The sequence below is a fragment of the Solanum pennellii genome, chromosome 3 (genome assembly GCF_001406875.1).
Source record: "Solanum pennellii chromosome 3, SPENNV200".
NCBI classification, from domain to species: Eukaryota; Viridiplantae; Streptophyta; class Magnoliopsida; order Solanales; family Solanaceae; genus Solanum; species Solanum pennellii.
In genome coordinates, this window is record NC_028639.1 from 27,713,485 (window position 1) to 27,730,540 (window position 17,056).

The 17,056-nt window shown below is 32.8% G+C and overlaps 1 long non-coding RNA gene across 1 annotated transcript; it reads right to left on the reverse strand.

Moving 5' to 3' along the window:
* Positions 1–12,927: 12,927 nt before the first annotated feature.
* Positions 12,928–16,571, reverse strand: LOC114076447. The gene is made up of 3 exons (XR_003577377.1): positions 16,408–16,571; positions 16,207–16,301; positions 12,928–13,184 (listed from the first exon to the last, which is right to left on the reverse strand). It is a non-coding gene; the product is annotated as an uncharacterized LOC114076447 (long non-coding RNA).
* Positions 16,572–17,056: the final 485 nt, after the last annotated feature.

Here is a 17,056-nt window from a genome sequence, read left to right on the forward strand (position 1 = left end):
TATATATATATATATATATATATAAACAATTCTCTCTAAATAATTTGTAAGGTAATTTATTTAAATAAATTTACTAGCACAATCATAAATAAAAAATCAAGAAAATAAACAAAATAATTAAATGTATTGAGGGATATTTTTGTCTTTAGTAGACCTATCCTATGGTATTATATCTCATGTATTACTAATACCTACAAATAGAAGGTATTAGTAATACATCATATAATACTATGTAGGAGGTATAACTAATCCATGGATTAGTTATACATAGACCCGATTTCCTACCAAACATGGTACTAAATGATACCATACATAATACATGGATTATTTGTTTTAATGTAACCTACCAAACGACCCCAAAGTGTATATGTTGTATATATGGAAGAAATGGGCCCAAAAGTCAATCCCTTTCTTTTCATTTTTACCTTGTTAGAGCTGTGGAAGATGGGACCAAAGCCCGAAAGAATGTGATTAATTTAAGACAGAAAATTGGGCACAAAAGTCCACATGTTTTGGCACTTTAGTTCTTAAGGACATGTACAAGTAGGGCTGGGCATTATTTGGTCGAAATCGAAAAAACCGATCAAATTGATTTTTTTAATTTCGGTTTCGGTTTTTTGGTTAAATCGGTCGGTTTTGGTTTTCAGTTTTAAAATTTTAGTAATTCGGTTCGGTTTTCGGTTTTTGATTTTTAAGTTTTTTATTTCGGTTAACAGAAAAAACGAATGTATGTACTATATGTTTACTACATATATAATTTTTAACTTTTAAGAGTTAACTATTATTGTCTGTTAAGTGCTAAGTAACACAAGTAAGCCCAACCCAACTAAGCCTAATATCCTAAATCCTTATTCACCCTAAATCCGTAAACCTAATTCACAATTCACAATTCACATTTTACACCAAAGTCCAGACTAAGTACAGCCTTGCCTTCTACCCTTCTGCGTCGCGCGAATGAAGACTAAAGAGTGAAGAACAGCCGCAAGTTTGCAATTGTGCGAGGCGGAGAGCCATCAACCTGAAGAGTAAGAACAAGCAATAAGCACTAGTGCAATGTGCAATTAGTTTTTGCACTTTGTATGTGTGCAACAACGCAAGACAACGGTGCACAGGCAGTAAGCACCAGTGCAACAATGCAATTATTATGTGTGCAACAATGCAAGTCACTTATAAAGTGCACATAATTTGTAGGTGGTATAGGTAGTACCGAGTAGGTAATAAAGTAGTAGACATTATATATAGTGTGTTAGTGTGTTATTGATCAGTGTTCTTATATGTAAAAACCAAATAATTTAACCGAACTAAAATTGTAAAACCGAACTGAACTGAATTTATTTAAGTTTAGTTTCAGTTCATATTTTTTTCAAACCAAAATTCAAAAAACTGAATCGAATTTCGATAAATGAACCGAACAAACCGAATGCCCAACTCTATGTAAAAGTGGGCCAAAAGCCCTCAGAGTTGAATTTAGGCTCAAGTACTGGCCAGGTGGACAGAAAATCAGACTTGGCCTTAACTCTCTCTTTATTTTTATCTCTTTCGTATTCGTTTAACTTCTTATTTGCCAATTAATTCTAAGGTTTTGCCCTAATTCAATTCCCAAAAAAATGGATATGTCATATCTTTTTATAAAAATTAAATAAGTATAGTTTATTTTTACTTATTTAGAATATTTGCAAAACAATTTACTTAAATAATATTTTTAGTATTTCCTTTTTCCCCTTAACATAGCTTTAAATTTTTAAAGTTGTTTACTTCTTAATTAGACAAGCATGCTTTATTTTTAATTATAATTAGTCAAATAGTTAATTACCGAATAACCCAATGTTAGTGGCATTTCAAGTGCTTTCAAACCCTTCCCGGAATTATAATATGAACACCGAATCCTATTTTCAATTGATTATTGTTTTAATCTTTTGAAATTATTTTCTTAATTTTTTAATTAAAAATTAAGTGGCGACTCTAAACCCACTTCTTATTTTTAAATAAAACGCTATGGACCTAGTGGATGAAAGAAATCCACCAGTGAAATCCCACATACTTGGTGACGAAATCTACAGAAATATACTTCGATCTTGGGGCTGGAACTCGAAGGAAACCTGTTAGTTGTTCTTGGGAAAGTTGGCGCCTCTTGATTCTCTTTTTTCTCAAATTTGGGTGAGTTTTGGAGAATAAAGGTTATGTGTATGTCTGACTAAGTTTTTAGGCTTAAACTGAGTAAAACTACATAGTTTATGCATTAAAGATGCAGTTTAAGGTCCCCATGCATAGGAAAAAGAGTCCTAAATGATCCTAACTTATAATATGATGAAGGTCATCCACGAAGGGACCTACGATCGTCGATTGACCTACCAACCATCGATAGGGGTCGTCGGTCAAGATCTACCCGACAAGGCTTCACTAAAACGAGCACAAATTTTTACTCTAAGATAGGATTTTAGCGAAGTTGATGGTGTTTGAAAGAAAATTTAATTATATTTAATTGGGTTGGTCATGCGTCACCTAATTCATTCAGTGCAAAAAGATATGACTATTTGAATTAGACCCAACAACCAATTCTCCAATTGGCTGTTGACCTCACCTATGGTCCGTATGTTCAACCACGGGTCATTCTAGTTGACCGTGGATGGGTTCAGAGACCATGGATATTTGGTGCCCAACAAAGAATCCTTCCTAGGGACCGAGTGTCTGTTACAACCCGAGCCTACATTGCGGACGCAACACGACGTCCAAATTCCTATTAGCCTCATACAAGCCTCATAACATAAGACATAAGAAAAGGGTACAAAATTTAAAATCTTTAATCCATACAATTGAAGTATTTATTTAAAAACAAAGAGCGGAAGTCTAAATCGTCTCACGTTCTATCTAATACAACCTGAACAAAGATAGGTCACAACCCTACAACATAGTCCGAAAAGTAAAATGACATAAAAGAAACTAGAAATGACAACTTTAGTCCTAGAACCATAAAGACTCACCAACTATTTTTGTAGAGAATAGATCCAAGCTTTGAGCACTAGAAGTCACTTTAAGATCCAGAACCTACACTTTGTAGAAAAATAGAATAAATATGGGTTAGCACACAAAAATGTATCAAGTACGATAGCCATGCAAAAATCATGCTTAAAAGGACATTTTGGTTGAAAACAATGCATTTTGTCATTTTTGGAATTATCATGCATCTTTAGTAAAAACACATAAAACATAAACATATTCTTCACGTAAGTCATTATAATATATTAAAACCATCATCTAAAGCAACTCTAAGTTGTACTTCTCCAATGTGTGAATGGCATCGCATACTACCACTCACACTAAGTTCCCCTTTGAGGCCACCATAGGCAATGGACATTCATATTCAATAACTTGTGACAAGGAACGTAACTCATAATACAATCCAAGTTAAGAATTCATCATTTCTAAGCCTTTAAGTCAACATTCTCATGAGCATCATCATGATCACTTTTATTTCATTAGACATTACGACATTAGAGAAACACATCATAGCCCTCTCAAAGCCTACTGTTGCAATGCATGAATGACATCTCATACTACCACCCACTCTTCATCAAACCTCTTGAGTAACCATGGCACGTAACTCACATGATGGGAATAAGCCCTAACCAACATAGACTATGTGAGCTTAACATGGAATCTGGTGTCATGTCCCACACTAAAAGAGTTGGTCTACTTACCTAAGGTAGAATCAGTAACATTTTAAGGTGGATCGACTAGCTAATATCCTATTTTGACACACAGTTATGAGATAATGAAGGTGTACATAGAAACATGACCTAACATCGTGAGAGCTTCCACCTCACGATATACACTCAGTGCTAAGCTTTAAATTCCCATAGAGTAGTTCATTCTTATTAACATTATTATACTGGAGAGGGCTACCATCATTAGGTCTACCAACCCAAAGTACATTACACACATGAATGGGCTACCACCATTTGCCTATCGGTTCAAGGTACATTATTAGAATAGCTCATTGAATCCTTAAGAAAGAGTCGTCATCATTAGGTCTACCAATTCAAGGATCATCATTATACACATGAAAGGGCTACCACCATTAGGTCTACCAATTCAAGGTTATCATTACATTATTTCATAGACTCATCATGAAGGTCTATCATCTTTAGGTCCACCGGTTCAACACAAAGCCTTAAAGTACTTCATTAATCATTTATTAAAGGCCTACCACCAATACATCTATCGATTCAAGGTACATTATTAAACAAATGAAAAGGGATACAACCATTACGTCTACCAATTCAAGGTTCATTAAGTCAAGATACATTAGTTACAGAAGAAGAGGATGCCCTAAGCCTACCAATTCAAGGTACATCAATCAAGATCACTTTCAATTACACAAGAAGAGGATGCTCTAATTCTACCAATTCAAGGTGTATCATTACATTGAAGAAACCTTTCACATTAGTTATCATCAATCACAACTGTATAATTGAGAATAACCTTTCAATAATAACACAATTGCATTGTAGTCATGATCACATTACTTTCATTGAAACCACAAAAGATGTACATAGGCATCATGATTATACATAAACCTTCATAATTTTCCCTTCAAGGCCATGAATCACAATTCACAGACAGACCAAGAATGACTACAATTTAGGCATGAATAATGACATAATTCAAGTAACTAAATCAATACAAGAACAATTTCATACTATACATCTTATTACAATTCACCCACATCAAGGTCATAAATTAGGGTTACGGAGAAAATCAAGGATTCATGGGGAAATTAATATTAAAACAACCATAAAACAACAGTTCAATCTCAATGTATGATAATTAAACCATTAAAAACATTTTAAGAAAGAATCCATGACCTAGAATAAAAAATCTTAGTTTTGGAGAATTTCCAACTTTAAGATTGAAGATTTGAGGACTTCATGGATGAAAAGTTAACTATGAATCAAATCAACCATTGTCACGATCCAGATTTTGGAATCCGAATCGCAACCGGCGTTGTTGACCTCTCAGAGGTCGCAGACAAGCCTCATCTTGCATTCATCACTTTCATATGGTTAATTTTAGCGGAAAATTTAAAACTTTTAAACATATACATAGACTTCATATAGTTATTTCATGAATTCATCATATACTAAGCTCAACATAAAGAAACAATCATCTAACAATTGCGGAATCAATTCAAATCAAAGAATAACATATCATAGTAGTTTGCCAAAACGGCCTTATTACAAAGCTTCGAATAAATGTATGAAAGAAACGCTAGGGACAACATCCACTAGATATATCTAAAACTAAGGCTAGATTAAAACTGTAGCATCCTCGAAATAAAGAGGACCTACCAAATGGTCTCGAGAAACGCTGATGTCCAAACCGTTGCAAGAGTTGTCAATCTATCCCTTAACCTGCATCTACAAAATAGTAAATAGTAGGGGTTAGTACACCACTTGAATTAACTATGGGTGTATGCACACATACACATAAGGCTATGCATGATCAAAGAAAGCTCTTCCTAAACAACATGCTATTTCTGGAAAGCCTAGTGACTAGACTTCCCTAAATTGTTAGATGTGAATTGTGGTATGAACACACAACTCATTTTCTATATGATTACAAAACATTAGTATCATCCACATAATTTTAGAACAACTCGGGCGAAGATTTGAGATTTTGATCCTCTTAGGACGAGAGCTCCTCTTTGTACACTTAGATTATTTTTCAGTCTTTTTCTTCTTCTTGTTGTGTAGTTCAATAATTCTTTTGGTCCTATGTTTTACTTACAAGTGCAATGATTCATTGTAGTCCCATACACACAATGAATCGATGTAAGTAATCCAAGGACTAAGGAATGATTTCCCTACCTTATAGTGAGTCATTCTTTACACTATATATTCATTACCTTTCATTCAATTCTCTATTGATCATGTCATTTATTTCAGTACTTTCATGTTTTATATATAATACATTTCATATACATGAGACTTTGGAATCGTTGATGTTGTATAAGACACCTCAAGTGAGGGCCCAACATATGGGACCTCAACCCGAGGGCCTTCTTTACCAAACACAGTGTCTGCTTCATTCGTTCATTCATTCTTCACATTATTCATTTCATTCATTCGTAGGCTGATGTAAACACCAGCTATACCTAGGATGAAGTTTAAGACTCTCATGGGGATCATGAAGTGCAATGACCAAGAATGACCTAATGTCATTACTTGAATCTAATTTCACCTCCTCATTGTCTTGCACAAACACCTTCGGTATCGTTCATTTCATTATCTTTCATACTTTGAGGAACTCGAACCTTAACTGACATAGATCATGTGAGCATCATAAAATCCAGTGTCTACCCCACACCGAAAAGAGGAGGAATCACCGGCCAAAGTGACCCAAAACATGCTAGCGTACATGGGAATTGAAACCCGCCAGATCCCTATATTGACAGTATAGGTTCGAAGACTAGAAGATATAAGGAGACCCATACCCGGCATGCCGGACAGTCTCATCTCATGAGAGTTACGTGAACCTCCGCCCTTCTCGAAAGAAGGCATCACCGCTCATAGCTAGCCTATCGGTGCTCAGTATAAAGTTCCATTTCATTCAACTCATACGTCATGGAAGTTGGATTCTAGTATGAGGACATCATATATCAATAGATGATTTCTCATCTCATCATTAGTATTAAGTATACATCAGTCTCAATACTTTCATTAGAGTGTACATAGAGACTGATCTCTTCATTAGCTTTACACTCTCATAGGTGAGTACGTTTTGGTAACATTTACTTAGGCTCATTTGAGATTGCTCTCATTTCACATTAGTCTTTCATTAGCATTAGCATATTTGCTTTTCATAATTACTCATCCCTTTTACGTGAATGTTCATTTCATCATATGCCAATGCACTTGGCCATTTAGTGTGTTTCACAGTCCCTTCTAGGGTTTCATCATTTCATTACATACATCTTAGTTACTCATCCCTTTTTACGTGAATGTTCATTTCATCATCTTTTAGTGTTGAATCAAGCATTATGGAGGCTTGCTTATAGATTGAGATCTACTTACTCTAATGATGACTGGTCATCCTTACTTTACATTGATAAAATGTTAATTGTTCTTTCATATCATCCTTAATTTACATTGATGAATGTAAATTGTCCTTAAATATCATACTTAGGTGTTAATGAGACTAGTTTCACACATTCTAACACCTTCATTCGTGAGTATTCTTTTAACAAATTAGCTTTGGTGTAAGTAAGACTTGTCTCACTTCCTTTAACACCCCATTCTGGTCACTTAATTTAGACCCCTTTAATTATGTTATAACTCACGTTACTTACTTACTTTAGTGTAGTAGCTTCATATCACCGTTTATGGACGATGAGCACTTCATTCAATGAGTTTCATGTGTTCATAGTTCGTTCTTGTGGAGCATGTTGGGAGTTGTCCCAATGAAATATCATGCCCTTGGTTATGGATTCATTGATATTACTTTAGAAGTACTTAATATATATTTGATACTCTTACTACACAAGAATTGACATATGATTAGTATTGACTCAAGATTTGGGATGTTAGACTAGCAAATTCATTCTTTTTGGCATAAACTAATTTTTACGTATGTTCATATTTAAATTGCCAGCCAATCTTTTAATAATTTACATAAGTTCCTATCCATTAGCATATATTCATTTTGACCACATAGAGTTAGCCAACTTTATTAAAACCAGATAGCCAATTTATTCAAGATATGATTTCATAGATGTCTTTGAGCCAATTCTAAGTTTATGGATTTTAGTGTAATGTTTTAAGAACATATTGGACAGCATTATATTAACATTTGATGGATTTAACATCTTCATAACATCACAACAACAGCAAGTCAACATTCAGCCAAAGACACACATTCACTTAACACATCAAGGACTTAACTTAGCATATTATCGATCCTAAATTATCATGATAAGATTAACTTTACGCAATTACAAGTTCATAAGTTCACTCGATACTCATCATTCAAGAACAATACATGTTAAGAACAGTCAGCACCACATACCAACAACATGATTTCTAACCTATTCAACATTGAAATTGTAACAAGGATACTAGGGAAAGGAGTTCGACAAGAACGATGGGAGACAACCCTAGTTTTCAAAATCTTTGAATCGTTCGAAAGAAATTTGTCTTGGAGAAAGAATTCCAGGAGAGATACACATACCTTAAGTAGAACTTAATCTATGAATACCACCTTGAACGAACCTTGAAGAAACTTTGAAAATCGTCTAAGAAATTTTCTATTTTTTTTTCTTGCGTTTTGCTCACTGTTTTTCTCACGTTTGTTTTCTGGTTTTAGTCGTGTATTTGTTTGAGTTTGAACGTGGTTTTTAGATTTGAGAACTGACCTTGACTTATTCAACTTAGGGTTTAATAAGTTAATTAAATAAATTAATTAACTAATTATTAAAAAACCCCTCTTAAGTTGACTAAACATAGTAGAATGTTGACTTGGCCTAAAATCTGAAAATTTGTGTTGACTATGGTTTAGGTCAACATTTTGACTTTATATTAATTAATTAAATCCTTAATTTAATTAATTTAGGGACCTGGGGTAAGTAATAAAGTACCCCTAATTCATTGGAACCATAATCAACCCTTTAAGACCATCCTAGGTTAAGTACTAAGATGTTTCTTGTATTATACTAGGTTAGCATAAGAATTTCGGTTTGACCCCTTTAATTTAATTAATTAAGTAACGTATGGTAATTAATAAAGTACCCTTAAGTCGTTATAACCATAACTAATCCTTTGGACCATCCTAGGTTATATACTAGGTTGTCTTTTTCTTGTCTCAGCCGAAATCTTGAAACTTCTTTGTGATTTCGGTTTTTACCCTTTAAATTAATTAATTAAGCTTCTAAATTAATTAATTAAGTAGCCTAGGGTACTTACTAAAGTATCCCTAAGTTGTTAGGACCTTAAGTAACTCTTTCGACCATCCTAGGTTAGGTACTAGGTTGTCCCGTTCTTGTCTTAACCAAAATCTGAAAATTTCCTTTGTAGTTTTAGTTTTAGCCCTTTTAAATTAACTAATTAATTTGCTAAATAAATTAATTAGCTAACCTAGGTTAATTACTAAAGTACCCCTTAGTTGATAGGACCATAACTTACCTTTTGGACCATCCTATGTTAGGTATTAGGTTGTCTTTTTCACTAGTACTAGGTTGGTGTCAACCCGGTTTTGGTCCTAGGTTGTCGGGTGCACTAGTGGGTCCATTTCGGTTAGTCCTAGGTTAGTTAGCTATTTGGGGCAGTAGGTTAGAGTCTAAAATTGGTTAGGAAGTTAGGTCCCACATGGAGTGGTCCCTTGTGCACGTTTTTGTCCCCTTAACTACCCTAACCGAATTCGGTTAGGGTGGTCCCCTCCTTTGGTGCTTGTTCACATGTCTTGCACATGTGCTTGCACATGGGTTGGTTGTACTTTCCTAACTAACTATTATTTATGGTTCCTTTGGTAATGTTTACTTATTGTCCCAAGGATCCTCACTATGTCCTTGGGCACTGCTTACTCTACATGATCATTTTAAATGGTTATGTACTATGGTACTAGGCTTGACACTTGGATGCCTAGTACCTAATATGTATGTTGGAGATAATTATCACAATTTATTTTAGCTTAAGGTCTTCTTTGCAGACACATTTCTAAACAAGCTTGGACTATATTTTGCTTATTTGGGTATATATAGAAATTGGCTAACACCCCTTAGCCATTTTTCTATACTATGCCCAATATTTCTCAATATTGGGCATTGGAATGCCTATGTATCCCCAATACGTATTCTAATGGACTTAATGGCTCTTCACTAGACATATGATTTTCTGGAATGTTACAACCATACCCTAATGGAATATTCCTCACTAAATTGAAGAGAAAAGTTTGCTCCTTGACCCCTATACTTGACCTTGTTCTTCTTCTTCAATGGAGTCTCCAGAGAGTGAATATTTCGAGAGAAAGTGGTTACTATTTTGGGTTTGGGAGTTATGAAGTGTAAAAAGAGGATGGTTGATGACTTAAAATAGTTTATATAGGTGTATAAAATCAATATTAGACGACCCCTACTAAAAAATAATTGAAAGGAATTACCTAAAATATCTAAGCCTCGGTCGTGAACAAGGAAAATTGTGCAGTCATCACCCACGACCCATGACTCACGAATCGTGAGTGGGGTCATGCCTCGTCCTGCAGGTCCTTGTGTAGGTGGCCTCTAACTCCTTTTTGGGTTCTTGACCTACGACTTGGTTCCATGTGGAACGGATGGACCTAGACCTAGTAGGTCCCATCCGTAGGTCCTAACTTTAGGCATACTTTTGGTTCTTGGGGTAGCGTTGGGGTTAGACTTTAGGGTCCTCCTTAATGACCCTTGGTTGTTCCTTGGGGGGTGGGCTCGTACCTTGACGTTTAACCCAAAGACCCTCAATCTAAGCTCGTGAAACCATTTTACAACATAAAACCCCACATCAAACTCAACAACTCACTCGTAAGGCCTCTAGTTTCACCTACTAGTTTTCTGAGTTGTTACATGTCTCCCCCTTGAGAACATTCGTCCTCGAATGACACTTTAAGCACCTTACGGAAATAAAGACTCAAGAATAGCAGCCCATCTTGCATGAAATATCATAACAATGCACAAAACAAGAAGGAAGCATCAACTCCATCTCAATATACTCAATGCAACACAAGAAAGTTGAAACTACATCTACCAACCCATTATGCATGAAAACTTTAACATTTCTCATTTCATTGGAGGAATTACCTTCTCTAATTCTAATCATGCAATTATTCTGAAAAACACATTTAAGCATGTTCAATAATTCATCTCATGAAGCATATAGGCAACTTATACTAAATGTACATTAACATGAGAAACATAAGTCATGAAAACTCATTTTCTCATTAAACATAAATTCAACAAGAATATGCATAACATAAGGAGACCATCGAAACTCATAATCACGCATGACTCCAAAACATGAAACAAGCTTCAAGGAACTCTTTGTCTTAAGCTTGAATAGGAATAGAAGAAAGAGATAAGGATATAGGAATTCTAAACAACCTTGCCTTTTAAACATACCACCTCCCCTTTGGAAGTAAACCCATTCTAAGTCTAACATGAACATAACATGGGGACCTTAATAAAACATTTACAACTTTAGGAAACCATCAGCATACCGGTGCCTTCATCCGGAAGGGCTCATAATTCCTCTCTAGTAGCATCCTCTACTACTAACCCTTACTCAGAAACCACTCCACAACATTTTCATGGAACGAACTTCCTTGTTCTTCTATTTCATAACTTTCCCATCTAAGTTCTTAACCTGTACTTCTAAACTAGGGAGGTTCTCATTAAGCAACTCTTGCTCACAAATAAGCTTCCAACACCAGTCAAGGTCTAATATGAGTCTACCAAACTAGGTCTAAACTTCTCAAACTCGCTACACCTCTTATGGTGAGAATTTCAAGCAAACCTAACTCATGAACATCGACATTGCAATCTAAGAACATTATCTCCCCCTAGGGAACAATCCTACACAAACTCTTTTAAGCATCACTTAAACACTCTATTCATCAAATCTTTAACATACCCTAAAACTCACCATGACATTCTACCAAAAAAAAACACATTATACTAAAGAATATCCTCTAAATCTATCATATCAAGTTCTATCTAGTCACATATCCACAATTGGCATCACTACTAACCTTTTCTCCCTCGATACTTGTAACATTAGCCCTTCGAGTAGTCTATACTTAAAGACCATCGAATAAGGAATAGGCGATAGATCTTATAAAGTTAAAATCTATGGAACGACTAAGAGTAATGAAATAGTATATCTTAGTAACATTTTATGGCCTCTCATTCATAAATGTGGCGCGCTTCACTCTTGAACAAGACTCTACTAGACGTGGCTTGTGAGACATCATCCTCCATGTTTATTACGACGTGAGCCTACACACTCGACGTAATTCGGCATACAAGACTCCGAAAAGCCTCATACAAGCCTCATAGAATTCACAACATAAGACATAAGAAAATGGTACGAAATTTAAAATATCAATCCATACCATCAAAGTCTTTATTCAAAAACAAACAACGGAAGTCTAACTTGTCTCACATAGTAATGTAATAAAATTTAAAACAAAGGTAGAGTCACATCCCTTCAACATAGTTTGAAATGTAAAATGACATAAAAGAAACAAGAAATAACAACTTTTATCCTCGAATCACGAGGACTCACCAACTAGCTTTGGAGAGAATATCAACCCAAGCTTTAAACACTAAAAGTCACATCAAAATATGGAAACTACACTTTGTAGAAGAATAGAAGAAATATGAGTTAGCACACAAAAATATACGAAGTATGATAGCCATGCAAAAATCATGCTTAAAAGGACATTTGGGTTGAAAATCATGCATTTTTTCATTTTATGACACTACAAGAAAAATGGTTTTTAATGAAGGGAAATATGGTCGTTATAAGTCTAAATTCGGTCGCTAAAAGCAATTAACGACAGGCATAAATCCAGTCGTCGTCGGTCGTCAAAAGTCCCAACTTTAAAAGTTAAAGACCGAATTCAAATTCGGTTGTTAAAAGGTTTTTTAACGACAATGTAAATTCCGGTCGTTATATGGCATTTTTAACGACCGGATTTGCTCTTTATAAAAGCACTTCTAACGACCAAAAAGATTTTTTTTAATTATATTCCACTTGCAATACGAATACTATTAACGACCACATTTCCTATTTCTACTTGTAGTTTATTCAAATAATTTTAAGAAGCCAATTATAAGAGAGTTTAAAGGAACCAATTTCATTCATTATTATACAAAATTCTATAAAGTAAATACAAAAACACTCAAAATAAACTAAACAATTGAATTCATTATAGAAAGTCTCCTGCTTAATACAAAAAAACCAATTAAAGAAAAATATATCATATTCAAGTAGCATAACATATCTTTATCAACTCCTTAAAAAGAGAAAAATTGCAAAAAAAAAATAAACGATATGACATTGTCTTTAATTTAAACCACCCCTAACTAAAGTGAAAGCCATCTTAAACTTCTACTTGCTCTGTACGCTGTTGAACGGTATATTCTTCATATTGACATTCAAGATCTGTAAGATAAAAACTTGTGTCAATTTAAAACAAGGAATAAAAAAGTATGTACTAAACATACTTTAAAAGATGCAAAATAGAATACTTGTGAATATGCACTTGAGGTAGCAACAGTAACAGCAGTAGCAAATGTAAATTCATATTATTTAGTATTCATATAATGATTGTTCATAATCATTTCATAGGCCATAGAATCGTTTAGCTTCAAGATTTGGTTCCGCCACAACAAAATCATCACTGTTAGTATTCATATTCTCTTCAGTGAAATCGGGGTGTAAATCCCTTAAGAGCTCTTGCATTTCATCCTCATCGTCATCATTTTCAATGATATTTTCCTCTACGAATTCAGAATCCGCCTCTTCCTCACTAAACCTCTCCCCATGATGATACCAAAAAGTATAATCCTGAACTATTCCATACACTAGTAGATGTGACCTAACCATCTCACGAGTTTTGGAAGATGCATTACAACACCTGATGCAGGAAAAATGTATTTCTTGTGTTTCTCCCAATTTTGTAAAAGCATAATCCAAAAATTTCTCCACCCCAATGGTGTAAGCATTATTAAGTCTATCTTGAACAAGTTGCATCTATTCCTTATTAGGTGCCATAATCTTCATTCACCAAAAGATATTATAAATACACCAACATAAGTAAGAACTAACCATTTATTGTTCAAAAGTTGAAGAAGACCTTCTGAAAGATTCTAGGTAAGTTTCAGAAAACAAAATTATGTAATTTTTAATTATTTATTTGTATAGTGATTGCTCCGATTATAAATGTATACTTTGTTCATGTATATTTACAGAATTAGATAATTATTATCTCTTATTGGGGAAGGGGTGCTTTTTTTTCATCTTAAAAGCTCTTTTAAGTTGACCAAAATATTTTACCTTTTTGCCCTTAATTCTTTTTTTTTAATTATTATTATTATTATTATTATTATTATTATTATTATTATTATTATTATTATTATTATTATTATTTATTATTATTACTATAAATATTAGTATTATTAATATTGTATTATTTTATTATTATTATTATTATTATTTATTTATTACTCTTTATTATTATTATATATTATTATTATATATTATTATTAATAGTATTTTATTGTTTTTATTATTATTAATTATTTTTATTATTCTTTATTATTATTATATTTTATATATTATTATATATTCTTATAATTATATTATCATTATTTATTATTATTATTATTATTTTCATATTATTTTATTATTATTATTATTATTTATTATTATTATTTTCATATTATTTAGTATTATTATTATTGTTATTATTATTATTATTATTATTTATTATTATTAATATTTTACATACTATTATTATTATTATTATTTATTTTATTATTTATTATTATTGTTATTATTATTATTTTCATATTGTTATATTATCATTATTATTTATTATTATTATTTATATTTAATTATTTTTTATTATTATTATTATTATTATAATTATATATTATTATTATATGTTATTATTATTATTATTGTTATTATTATTATTTATTTTATTATTCTTTATTATTATTATATATTATATATTATTATTATTATATTTATTATTATTTATTTTATTATTCTTTATTATTATTCAAGTTGTCATCTTATATATCCTAGTTTATATGACCGGACATATGATTGGTCAAACAAAACAAAAACTATTGTTCAGCAGTAACGATAAAAGGCTCTATTTCTTCTTTTAATATGTGTGATTGTTGAATAAATTCTCAACTTTTATGAATTTTCCTAATAAATGCATAATAATTAACAAAAGAAGATTATATAAATATCATTTTATTATTATATAGTCGCAATAAATCAAATAAGGACCATGGAAAATACTTCATCATCTATTAGCAATAGTAGTAGGTTAGCATATAACATGTAAAGCAACAACTTAGCAAGTAAAGCATCAACTTAACACCTAACAAAAGCTGCTAGCAACAATTATGTCAGCAACAGTCCAGGTGCAACAACACTTTTTTATCATATTCTAAAGCAGGCCAACAACATGTTGTATACTTTATTTTTAAAAAACACATAGCACTTTGTAGGACTAATAGAAGATATCACGTTATGATAATAATACAAGTTTCAATAGTCCATTGGCTCAGACACAAAGAAACAGATCGAGGATACGCATTACGCAATATACTCATTAACAATTTCATGTTCCTTCTATAACAATGCCTCCAACTACAATATCCATAAATGGCATTAACCTATGTATACTCATTAACAATTTCATATTCACACTAAAAAGACCCCATTTTGATGTTTCCTCTTAATCCTATGACACAACAAGCACCATGATCTCTAAGTTGTCAACCAAAGTAGGTGAAAAAACAAGTCAGCAGGATACTAACATGGAAAGGAAAAATCATAAAGGAACACACAGGCTTGCGAAAAAACTTGTACTTACTCTTTGGTGGAAGAACTCTGGCAGGGACCTCAGACGACAATTTAACAGCCAGTACTGCAGTTGATTCGTGAGAAAGACAAGGGGGCCAGCCTTTTAAAACTCTAGGACCCCAATTCTCTCCTAATATCGTTAATTGAACTAAGCAAATCCATATAAGCACTGATGTTGTGATCCTTATCATCCATAACTTCATTCTCGACTTGGATGACATAGAACATTTTAGTTTTTCCAAACGACTTTCTGCTAAAGCTGTTTCTTTTAGCCCCATAATGCCCAAATTCTTCTACCCCTTGGCATTAACTACTTTCTTAGCATATTTCCGTAGAATATTACACTATTGAACTCTCAAGTTGTATTTCTTGTTTGTTTTCCTCACTCACTCATCACAAACAATCAATATAGCACAGACAACAAGCAAGAACGAAAAATCAATATGAAACCCATTACAGGGAAAAACAAAAAAGAACGAATAAAACCCATATGAAACCCATTACTGGAAAAACCTAAAATTGAACAAAACCAAGCATTCGACAAAGCAATTCATAGTTCTAATATTAAAATTCATACCTTTAAGAGATTGAAAAATCAAGATAGGGTCTGAATAATGTCAATCGAAGCAAATCCACAACAAATTGTAAGAAGAGAAAGGTGATATGTTTGTTCTGCAATCAAACAATAGAGATGCAGATCATCTTTTTAAACGTTTAGCAGAGAAACGTGGGTTACGAATATGCTAATTTTCCACTAACAAACCTTGGAGAGACTCACCTAATTAGATGTCTTCTTAGCTGATTTTCTTCAAAAATAACATGGGAGAGAAGGTGGTTGCGGAATTTCCTCCAACACTTCCTGATTTTTCTCTAGCCATCGTTCGCGCTCACTGTAGATGTGGAGAAAATTAAGGTTATTTGTTCACTTCTAAAAGAAAAGGATGGGAATGAGGAAAGCTTTTATTTTTTATGAAATGGGAATGAAGAAATACACAATACACGGTGTTTCTTTTTGGAAAAGTGGAAGAGTGGTGACACGTGTGTGGATGAAAATAAAGAAATAATGAAATTAAAATTTCTATAATTTTTTATGTATATAAATAATTAATAAGTTGAGACAAATTCTTTTAAATTCTAGATATTAAATATTAAAGTATGTAAATAATTAATAATTTGATATAAATTCTTTTAACGTCTAGATAGTATACTAATACCTATTATATTAAATAAAAAAAGGACTTTTAACGACTGTAAAAAAATTGTTTCGCTAAAAGTACACTTTTAACGACCGGATTCATATCCCTTCATTAAGAATTGATCGTTAAAACTACAGTTTCTTATAGTGTGAGTAATTATGCATCGCTAGTGAAAACACATAACACATAACACATAAGCATATTTCATGTAAGTCATTATAACACATTAGA